This window comes from Pelodiscus sinensis, chromosome 4 (genome assembly GCF_052426305.1).
Source record: "Pelodiscus sinensis isolate ZL-2025 chromosome 4, ASM5242630v1, whole genome shotgun sequence".
NCBI lineage: Eukaryota > Metazoa > Chordata > Testudines > Trionychidae > Pelodiscus > Pelodiscus sinensis.
Genome location: NC_143055.1, coordinates 51505773 through 51515871, shown reverse-complemented (window position 1 = coordinate 51515871; position 10099 = coordinate 51505773). Strand labels below are relative to the sequence as shown.

General features: G+C 46.4%; 1 protein-coding gene across 5 annotated transcripts in view; it reads left to right on the top strand.

Moving 5' to 3' along the window:
- The first annotated feature begins 1994 nt into the window (after nt 1–1994).
- Nucleotides 1995–10099, top strand: part of CLOCK (clock circadian regulator) — a 103909-nt gene continuing 95804 nt past the window's right edge. For 3 of the 5 annotated variants that reach the window (XM_014568699.4, XM_075930395.2, XM_006113487.5), the window contains exon 1: nt 1996–2909. The gene's annotated coding sequence lies outside the window, so the exon portion shown is untranslated. Of the gene's footprint in view, nt 2910–10099 lie in introns of all 5 variants that reach the window. The other 2 variants (XM_006113488.5, XM_025179943.3) reach the window with 2 other exon arrangements.

Genomic DNA, 10099 nt, shown 5'->3' with positions numbered 1-10099 from the left:
TTCCATCCACCCTGTGGGAAGCCGGCACTACCTCCATTGTCGCTGGAGGTGGGAAGTGGGGCTTCTTGGGGGCCGGGAAAAAATGGGGGGGGAGCCCGAACGCCTCGCAATCGACTGGTCGAGGCCATCGCGATCGACCGGTTGGTGACCACGGGTCTAAAGACAGAGAGACAATCTATAGGAAAGAATAGAGGCAGCATAGAAAGGAACAGTTGAGTTGACTGGAAAAGAAAAAGGGAAGACATTATTCAGCACATACACAACTTCCTAAATTCCCCTACACTTTTGCCACAGAAAAACTGTCATGGCTTCTGGGTATAAAAAAAGACCTTATCTGGGAATATTGGGAAGAAATTCATTCCCTCGGTAAAAAAGGAAAACATGTTAAGTGTAAGTAATGTAATAAGATGCAGGGCCTAGTTGCAAGAATGAAACATCATATGGAAAATGTACTGGGAGAAAATTATGTTGATGATGTGGACGTACAATGTCTGAAGTGCAATGTGGATGAACTTTGCAATGCATCACTCTTCAAGACTCTATGCCTTTTAGTGCAAGCCTGATTTAACAAATAAATTCCCAATAAAATACAAATGGTATGTGTTTGTGTGTATGATTTAGTTCTAGTATTCCTTGTTTCTGTGGGTCAGCAATGAGGGCATATAGCTCACAAACTGGCCAAATAGGTGCTATGGTTATGTGGTGGGGCAACTACCCCATACTGTCCAGAAGGAATTAATGCAGGCTGGCGGGATCCTGCACAGAGCCCTGGACAATAACGATTTTTAAAGTAGACAATTAGGGTGTGGTTTGCTGGGGCTACCAAGCAGATAAAGTCAGTTAGGCTTTTACTGGGGAAGATACAAGGCCTTGTTTTTGGAGAAGCACCCTCAATAGAGCAGTACCGAGTGAGGGAGGCTCCTGCCTTAGACTTGCCAGGCAGTTGGCCTTGCCAGGAGGGTGCAAAAAGTCACAGGGGAAATGATCCTGGAAACAGAAGGCAGTGGAGGAGAGGTATAGGAGGGCAGGACAAGGCTGCTGCTGCTCCCTGGATTGGGACCCAGAGTAGGTGGTGGGCCTGGTTCTCCCCCTCCCCATTGCACAAAAAGTCTAGCCATTGTTGTTTTGTGGCCTGGAAAGACTGTGGCTTGCCCTGGAATGAGGGGTTAGGCTTGGAGGCCACAGTTGGCCACTGTGACAGCAGAGACACCAGACAGTCGATAAACTCCTGGACGGGGGATGAGACAACTGTAGTGGGCAATGCTGGAGGGCTGTGTCCTGAAAGATGCTGTGGTTGGGGGATGACATGAGTCCAGAACTGGAGTGTGGCCTGGGATCCATCAGTAGTAAGATCAACCCCATGATAGGCTATTATAAAAGAAGTTTTAATGGCCAACTGGAACAGAAAGCTAAGTATAAGGTTATTCAAGACAGTGTGATGACACCTGCCACCTCAGTTCCTTATTTGCTCCATGAGTCAAGATTAGGACCCTGAGAAATTAGGAAAGTGTCCAGGAATTTAAATAAGCAGAGTCCACCTTGAAGATCTCCAGTTCCAGGTAAGTAGTGTTCACTTGTGTGGTTAAGGTTTTAGGAGTCAGGTGCCTGGAGCCCAATGCCCTACTATGCCATAGACTTCCTGATTGTGGGTGAGCAAGTTGCTTAGGTCTCAGACTATACACACAAATTGTAGCACTTAACTATATTGGTACACTGGAAGCAGTACAACTCCCTGCTGTTTCCCACCAGGGGCTTGGTTATACCTATATATAGGTACTTTACATTAATGTAGCTGTTTTATAGGGAAAGACCTGCCGTATTATCATCTACCGTATAAAATGTTGTTATATCAGTTCTCTCTTGGCAGGGTAACTGCGGTGATTAACGTTGTCAAAAAAAAACCCCTCTCCTTATTGGGCATGCGCACCTTCTTAGCGCAGCTTGTAGTTTCCTTCTGCGCCTCCCGCCCTGCCATGGCGGTGAGAGTCACTGCACCTCCGGATAAAATGATGCTTCTCCCCCAAGGCTGATGTGAGGGGAGGTTTATTAACGGTAGCGAAGCACCCGGCTCCCACAGCGAGGGCGGCGGAAGAGACAGGGCTGCAGTGAAGGGCTGAGGGTTTGCAGGTGGCTCTGGGCCAGCCCCGGGCTACGCGGTGCCCGGCTGTTTTCTGCCAAGCAGCGGGTCCCCCGCGCCGTCTCCATTTCTTCCTCCCACCGAGATGCGCTGGTGGGCGGCAGCGGAGATGTGGCCGCCGCCCCTCCGGGGGCGCAGAGCGGGGCAGTCCCTAAGCCGGGCTCACCGGGGCTCTGCCCTCCGCTGCCTCACGCTCTCCTGACCGCACGCGCTGACTCGGGAGCCGGGGGCGGCCGGGAGACCCGCCTCTAGGAGCGAACGGTGCTGGGCAGGGTGACGTGCGAGGCAGCTCTTGAGACCCGCTCGGACCTCGCCCTCTGGCCTGCAGCCACTGCCTCTAGGTGCGCAGCCCGGCGCAAAGGCGCCATTTTCTCCTCGCGAGCCACCCGCCTCTCTAGCGGGGTGATGTGAGGTCAGGGAGCCCGGGTCCCGCTGCGAGCGCGTAGCAGCTCTCGGCGCCGCTGCAGGGAGGCGCTAAAGTGGAGAGGAGTCACAAGGCGCCGTGGGGGACTGCGCATGCCCAGTAGCTGCGAAGGAGAATCGAGCCCAGCCGCGGCGGCCTGTAGTATACACTGGCGCACGCGCAATGTAGCGGGGCTTAGCCGGTCTGTTGCCGGTAGGCTCTGGCGACGCATGCGCAGTGCTGGCGGCGAGGGAATCACAGGCCTGGCTGCTGCTGGAGGAGGCGCTGGGCTGTCGGTGGGGTTGGGACCAGGCGCAGGAAGCAGAGTCCCGCACACTGCGAGTAGCCCCAGGCGGCGCGCGGAGCCGGGTAAGGGGCGCGCTGCCGGGGCAGGGGGAGCGGCTGTGGCCGGGCGGGGCCCCCCAAATCCCGGGCAGGGGCTTGGGGAACCATTAAAGTTTGACAGTCCTGGCGGGGTCCCGTCTGCAGGGCAGCGGCGGGGGGTGGGCAGGGCAGCGGCTGCCCTTGGGGCCGGGCGCGGGCTGGGGCTGCCTGGCGGGGCAGGGCAGGGGCTGTTTCATAAGGGACCCGCTAGGCCTTGTGACCCACTTTACTCCTGTCACAACTCCCAGCACGTTTGGAGCCCTGCCCGGCTGGCCCGGTGCCCGCCTGGGCCCCGCCTGCTGCCTCCATTCGCCGCCCCCAGGGCGGGGGCGGGACCCTCCGAGCCGCCAGATCCCCACCTGGCCGGGCGCGGGTTGGAAACGGCGCCTCGGCGCCGGGCTGGGCTGGAGCGGGGACCCCGCTTGTTTTCTTTCTCCCGCGGCTGGAGCCGTAGGCGGTGTCTCGACCGGTCGGTGCAGCCGGGAGCGGCGCTCCCTGCCCGCACTGCCCCGGCTGTCGGCTGGGCTCTCCGGCTGCCAGGGCTGGTTGTTTACAGCCTGGCGTGTGGCGGGGCAGCGCGCATAGCGCGGTTACCTCGCAGCACCCTGCTGGCTGGGGAGCCCTCGTGTCCGCAACAGCCGTAGCGCCGGGAGCGCTCTTGGCTGCAGTGCTCGGTGGACAATAAAACCAGGCGGCGGGCTGCTGGTGGTAGTCGATGGCCTGTTGTTGGCAAGGCGGTGATGTTCTTAGTGTCGCTGGTAAATTAGAATGAAATGCACTGGTGTGAGAAGTTACCTGACAGCTGACACTTGGCAACTCGTGCATCTAGTCCTGGAAAGCAATAGTTCCATAAAATGAAGTTGCTGGCCTGCGGGAAGCGGCCACTTGCCTGCATGAGCTTGCAGTATCTATCTCTCAATCCCACATGAGTCACATATTTTATAATTGTAATACTTAACGTTTGTACATCGATTTCTACAGAGAATTCGCTGTTTAAATCCTGTTATAACAGTGTAAAGTTAAAGCTACAGTAATAAATATCTACATTTTATTTTGTTTAATGTAGTTTTAGCATGATGTCTAAGCAGTGTTTATTAATAAAAGTATTAAAAGTGAAAATTATTCACCCATCCTTCTGGCATTTAGGTGCATGCTTAACTTCAAACATCTGAGTAGAAACACTGGTTTTAGTAGAATGGCATGCATATAAACAATTAAGCATGTGCACTGTAGTACAGGTACCTAAATTGCTTATCATTCTTTCTGCATTTCTTTCAACTTGGAAATTGATACTAGGTGAATTTTATAATCAGTTTCATTTTCCAGTTCTCATTGCTTCCTTACTGGAGTTTTAAGTAAAGCAAGGAGAATTTTTGTTTAAAAGCTATTTTAATTCGAGGTTTTTGTTGTTAAACACTCGAAACATTTTGTTTTCTGAGATCACTTAGCATTATGGAGATTCAAAGAAAAATAATATATAGTCTCATATTTTAGAACACTAGGTGTTCTTTTTAAAATGTGATGCTATTGTGCATCTTGGACTTGGTCTTAAACTGCTGAGAACCTTGTTGAAAACAAATGATCGTGCTCTAATAGCGCATTTTTTCAGGAAATAATTGGACTGAATTATTTTAAAATAGCATAAACAATTTTTTTCAGGCCTGTGTTTAACTGCTAGGCTCAAACATAACACACCTGCTTCTTACTTATTGCTTATTTCAACTTTACATGTAATGGAGGATGGATGTTTTATTTAAGCTCTGTCATTTTATGCATATTTGTGTTTTACTTTTTGTAAATTGTTTACATTTTTTAGGATTACTTAAACTCCCTCTGGTGACTAATTTAATATCTATATGTAATTTAAGTATGTTAAAGTGTGGTTATTTGAAACTTTGCTTATGTGGTTGTAGGCTGATATTCTTGTGCAGTGCCTCAATGAGGTCCATGGGGTTTCATATAAGGGTTCAACTGTGAATGACAACTTACAGGTAGAACACACTACGAAGGTTCTATTGATAATAGGTGATTACTAGTGTTAATGTTTGAGCCCCCAGTGGCTGCGAGGCTCCAAATTTCACCTGATCTGGCTACTCCTTCTGGGTGTTAGATGTTTTTATTTTTGGATGGTGTATTTTTGGTTCTCTTTGCTTATATGGTACTAATACTGTAAAGCCAGTGTTAACCGGAATGCCCTAATCCCCAAGTGTGCCAGGTATCTAAAAATTCCAGAAAGGTCAAGCACAGTGGTGTGCAACCTTTTTGGAGCTGCGACCCCCATACCCAGGCGCTGCCAGCTGCCCGGCCCAGCTTCCGGCTGGCTGGATTATAGCAACATGCTGTGAGGCTGCGCCCAGCCTTGTGCTGGTTGGATCACAGTGCTGTGCCGCATGGCTGCACCAACCCCCTAGGAAATTTGCCGGTTAGTTAAGTCCCTAGGAAGTTTTCTGGATAGTTAAGTGCCGGATAGCACAGGTTTTACAGTATATAGTTTTCTTTCCATAATCTTTTCCATTTTGTGGGGGGGGTTTTCATGTATTTAGTTCTCCTTTTTGTTTCCTCTCGCTACCTCCTCTGCTAGGAATTTCCTTTCTATTATTTTAGAATATGTATTGGGAAGCGACATCCTGCCTCTGGATTATTTAAAAGAATTTTGATATTGCCATGCTCCAGGATATCTTTGATAGAATTTGAACCTTGATAACTGAATAGAGATTGTGCACGCCTTTCAATTTCTAAGAGGGGTAGTCATGTTAGTCTGAAACTTTAAAGACAATGAGTGGGTAAAATCCACTTCATCATCTCATCAGCAGCTCATCATTTGAAGTGGATTTTGTCCACAAAAGCTCATGATACTATATATTTTTAGTCTAATGTGCCACAGGCCTGAGTAGATTTAGAGTTTCACCTGTTGCCAGGCGTAGCTGCCCAGATTGTGTCCATCTTGTCTCTCACAAGCCCAGAACTGCAAGCTTGTACCGTTTCATCTCCACTGCAATCTGTGCTGTTTTCCCTGCTTGATACATGGTCTGAATGTTCCATGTCCCAAACTGGGTGGCTGTCCTGGATGAGAGAAGGATCGTCTGCGTGACAGCTTCCTTTCGGCTTTCCCTACCACGCTTCATATTCGATCTGTAGGGATTGTAGCTGTATGTTTCTTTGTAGATGTTTCTGTAACTTTTTTGTTTTTTTACGGATAGGGTTGTAACCCTAAGACAACCCCTTTTACCTCAGGGAGAGATGATCCAAATTTGTCTGGTCTCTACCCTTTGACCTGTCCATTTTGGGTGACCCTTCCAGGAGCTTTAGCTCCCACTGGTATAGCTCTCCATGTCATTGAGACACACAAGCCACCTCACCATGACAAGGAATATTATGGGGAATATTATGGGCAGAGAAGGAGGAACAGACAAGGATATCAGTGCTAGGATAGAGAAAGCAACAGCTGCAATCAAAACTTCATCCCATATGGAGTTCACAAATAATATCTGCGAAGACAAAATTGCGAATCTTCAACACAGATGTGAAGAGTGCACTCTTGTATGGATGCGAGACCTGGCATACTAAGAAAGACTTCAAATCACAAGCTACAGACATTCATAAACAGATGCCTTTGAGGTACATCCTTCACATCAAATGGCAAGACTTTGTCACAAATGAGGAGCTTTGGAACAGAGCAGGACAAGAACCACTTGATGTTCAAATCAAGAGAAGAAAGTGGGGATGACTAGGCCACAGTCTCAGAAAACCATCATCCAGCATAGTCTGTCAAGCTCTCACATGGAACTCGCAAAGAAAACACAAAAGAGGAAGACTTTGGACAACGTGTAGAAGATCTATTGACATTGAAGGACAACATCTGGGGTACTCCTGGAGTCAGCTAGAAGTTTGGTCTCAAGACAGAATGAAGTGGAGAAGACTTGTAGATGACCGATGCTCCACTTGGAGTACAAGGGTTTAAGAAGAATGTGCCACAGGACTACTCATTTCTTAATTTCTAGTTTAATTCTAAAGTGAGGGTCATCGGTAGGCTAGTACATAAAAAGTTGAATTTTAGTACATTGAGCATGGCATCTAACAGTGAGAGCTGATTTACTACCCCCAAGACTGAAATTGGCAATTTAAAAATCATCTTTGCCAATAGGTAGAGGCCAAAGCGGGATGACCCAATTTTTTTCATAATTATTTTTTATATAGTATAAATGATGTGGGCCACCATCCTATTTATCATAGTTGGAGATGTTAAAAAAAAAAAAAGCTGCACTCTTGATAAACGTTTTCCATCTCCATATAAAAGCATACATACTCATGTATTTCATACATACATACATACATACATATGTGATTTAGGCTTAAAAGGTGCGTGCTGATTTATGACCAGAGTAGTGATGTAAGCAACTAGTCGACTATCCGATAAGCAAAAGCTTATCAAACAGTCGACAAGTCCAAGTTAGAGGCAGCAAGGGGGGAAGCAGGAGACAGCTTAAAAGCTGGTTCCTCCCCAGCACCATCTCTGCAGGAAGCAGGGGGATAGCGGGGACCGGGCGCAAGCCAGGAATCATCTGATTCCCAGCTCGTGCCTAGTTTCAGACACTAAGGGTGTGTCTAGACTACCTAGTTTTGTCTACAAAAGTGGACTTTTGTCGACAAAACAATACCAGCGTCTACACTACCGCGGAGTTCTGTCGACATAACGTCGACAGAACTCCGCGGTTTTGTCGACGCTGGTATACCTCATTTTACGAGGCAAAACACCTTCTGTCGACAGACTTCTGTCGACAGAAGGTGTTATTGCCTGTAACGTTGTGTCCAGACTACGGAGTTCTGTCGACAAAGCGGCTTGCTTTGTCAACAGAACTCCATGTGTCTGGACACAAATTGTCGACGGAAGTTTTGTCGATAGTATCTGTCGACAAAAGTTCCGTCGACAAAACGCGGTAGTCTAGACGTACCCTAAGAGATTGCTGGCTCTTCATATATTTAAATATCAGAAGTACAGTGCAGGGGGACCCGGTGCAAGCTGGGACAGCTGATTCTTGGTTCCCGCTGTGCTCTAGCCTTCTGTCCCAAAGGATTGAGTTGGCTTTATTCTTTTTGAAGTCAAACTACTGGGCATCTGGCAAGAAAGTCTGCTTCAAACGAAAGGCTAACAGATGTAAAATAACTTATGCGAGATAGTGTGCAGCAGCCAGATATTAATAAACCGTGTCAACAGTTTTATTCAAAACTATATTTATCTAATGTGGGAATCAATAAAGATGCCCTAGATGCATTTTTTTCAATGCATTGTCTCTCCCACAGATCTGACTTTCAGACAGAACTTTTGGATGCCCCTTTTAGAAATCACAACTGACTCGAGCTATAAAAACACAAAGGTCTGAAAGACTCCCAGTACAAATTGGTTTCCAATGGTATTTTACAAAAAATTCTCTGAAACTTTAAGATTTAAGTTATTGAATATGTTCAGTGAGATCAAGGAGTAAATTCTTGTACCTACTCTACGAGATGTGATAATTTGTTATTCCTAAACCTGGGAAAGACCTTGATTATATGGCAATTTTAAAAGTAATTATGATGGTAAGGAAATTTGGACAAAATTCTCTCTCACATTTTACACATCAGGAAGGCTTCCTTCATAATTGACATGGTTCAGATAATGTTTGTCAATAGGACCACTTCTAAGAGTTCTTTAGAATTTTTTGTTGTCATTTTTACAGATGCTGTAAAGGTTTTAATATCAGGTTATGCAGGTAGTCTTTTTCACGTGGTAGCAAAATTTGGATTTTGTAAATACTGTAATTTGCTTGAATTAGGCTTTTATACTTTAACTACCCTGCGGTATTATTTGCATGCCATTTCCATTAGAGGTGGTATGAGACAGGGCTGACACCTTTTTCTCCTCTGTTTAATATAGCTATAAAAACTTCAGCTATTGACATATATAACCACAAGATCATCTGCCACCCCGAAACAATTAATATGTTTGATGATATGGCTTTACCTTTTAACTACTTCTAATAAGTTTGAATACCTCTTTAGATATAAAATTAATTGGGGGTAAATCAAGGATCTTAGGCTGTGTCTGAACTACATCCCTTTTTCGATAAAGGGATGTAGATTAGGCACGTCGATATTGCAAATGAAGCCAGGATTTACATATCCCGCACTTCATTTGCATAATGGCAGCTGCCACTTTTTTCTAAACGGGGCTTTTTTGGGGAAAAAGTCAGTTTAGACTGGGCATTTTTGACAGAAATGCCCCATTTCGAAAGATCCTGTACTCCTAAAAAAAAATGAGTACAGGATCTTTCGAAATGGGGCAAATCTGTCGAAAATGACCCTTCTAAATTGCCTTTTTTGCAGGGGAAAGAGGGGTTCCAAAAAAGCCGTGTTACGGAAAAAAGCGGCATTATGCCATTATGCAAATGAAGCATAGGATATTTAAATCCCAGCTTCATTTGCAATATCGACGTGCCTAATCTACATCCCTTTATTGAAAAAGGGATGTAGTTTAGACACAGCCTTTGACATTAGCAATATACCCACAAAGGCCTGTTCTCAGTTTGGAGTTTTTACTGGCAGTCCTCTTATCTGAAATATTTTGGAATATTGGTTCCCAAAAATGTTCAGGGCATCCATAAGAGAAATATAGAAACGGTTATTGCCCAAGTGGCTAACGATTTGGAGAGATGGAATTTAATGCTCAGTTTGTCAGGTAAAGTTAGTGTACTGAACCTGAATGTTCTTCCTAGACTTTTCTATGTCCCGAGTTGTCTGTCTATTTTTATTTTTCAAATTCATTTTAAGAAATTCAGTAATATTCATTTTCAGAAATTCAGCGGGACCCCGCTACTGCTGCGGCTTTGCTCCCCGTGTCCCTGGTTTGCTGGGGGGGGGGGCGCAGCTAGTGCGCGCCCCTCCCCCCCCAGCAGACCAGGCTTTTGTTGTGGACCCTGGGGCAGAGCAGCTGGGGCGCTGTCGGTTGGCCTCTTAAGGGGGGTTAGTCTTATATGGCAAGTATAGGCGAAAACCTATGTTTTAACTAGAAAATTAGGGGGTCGTCTTATACGCCCAGTCGCCTTATACGCCGGAAAATACGGTATGTCACTTCCCCTCCCCCGCCTTTATTCTAACACTCTGCATTTACTTCGTGTATTATGATTAATGTGATGTTT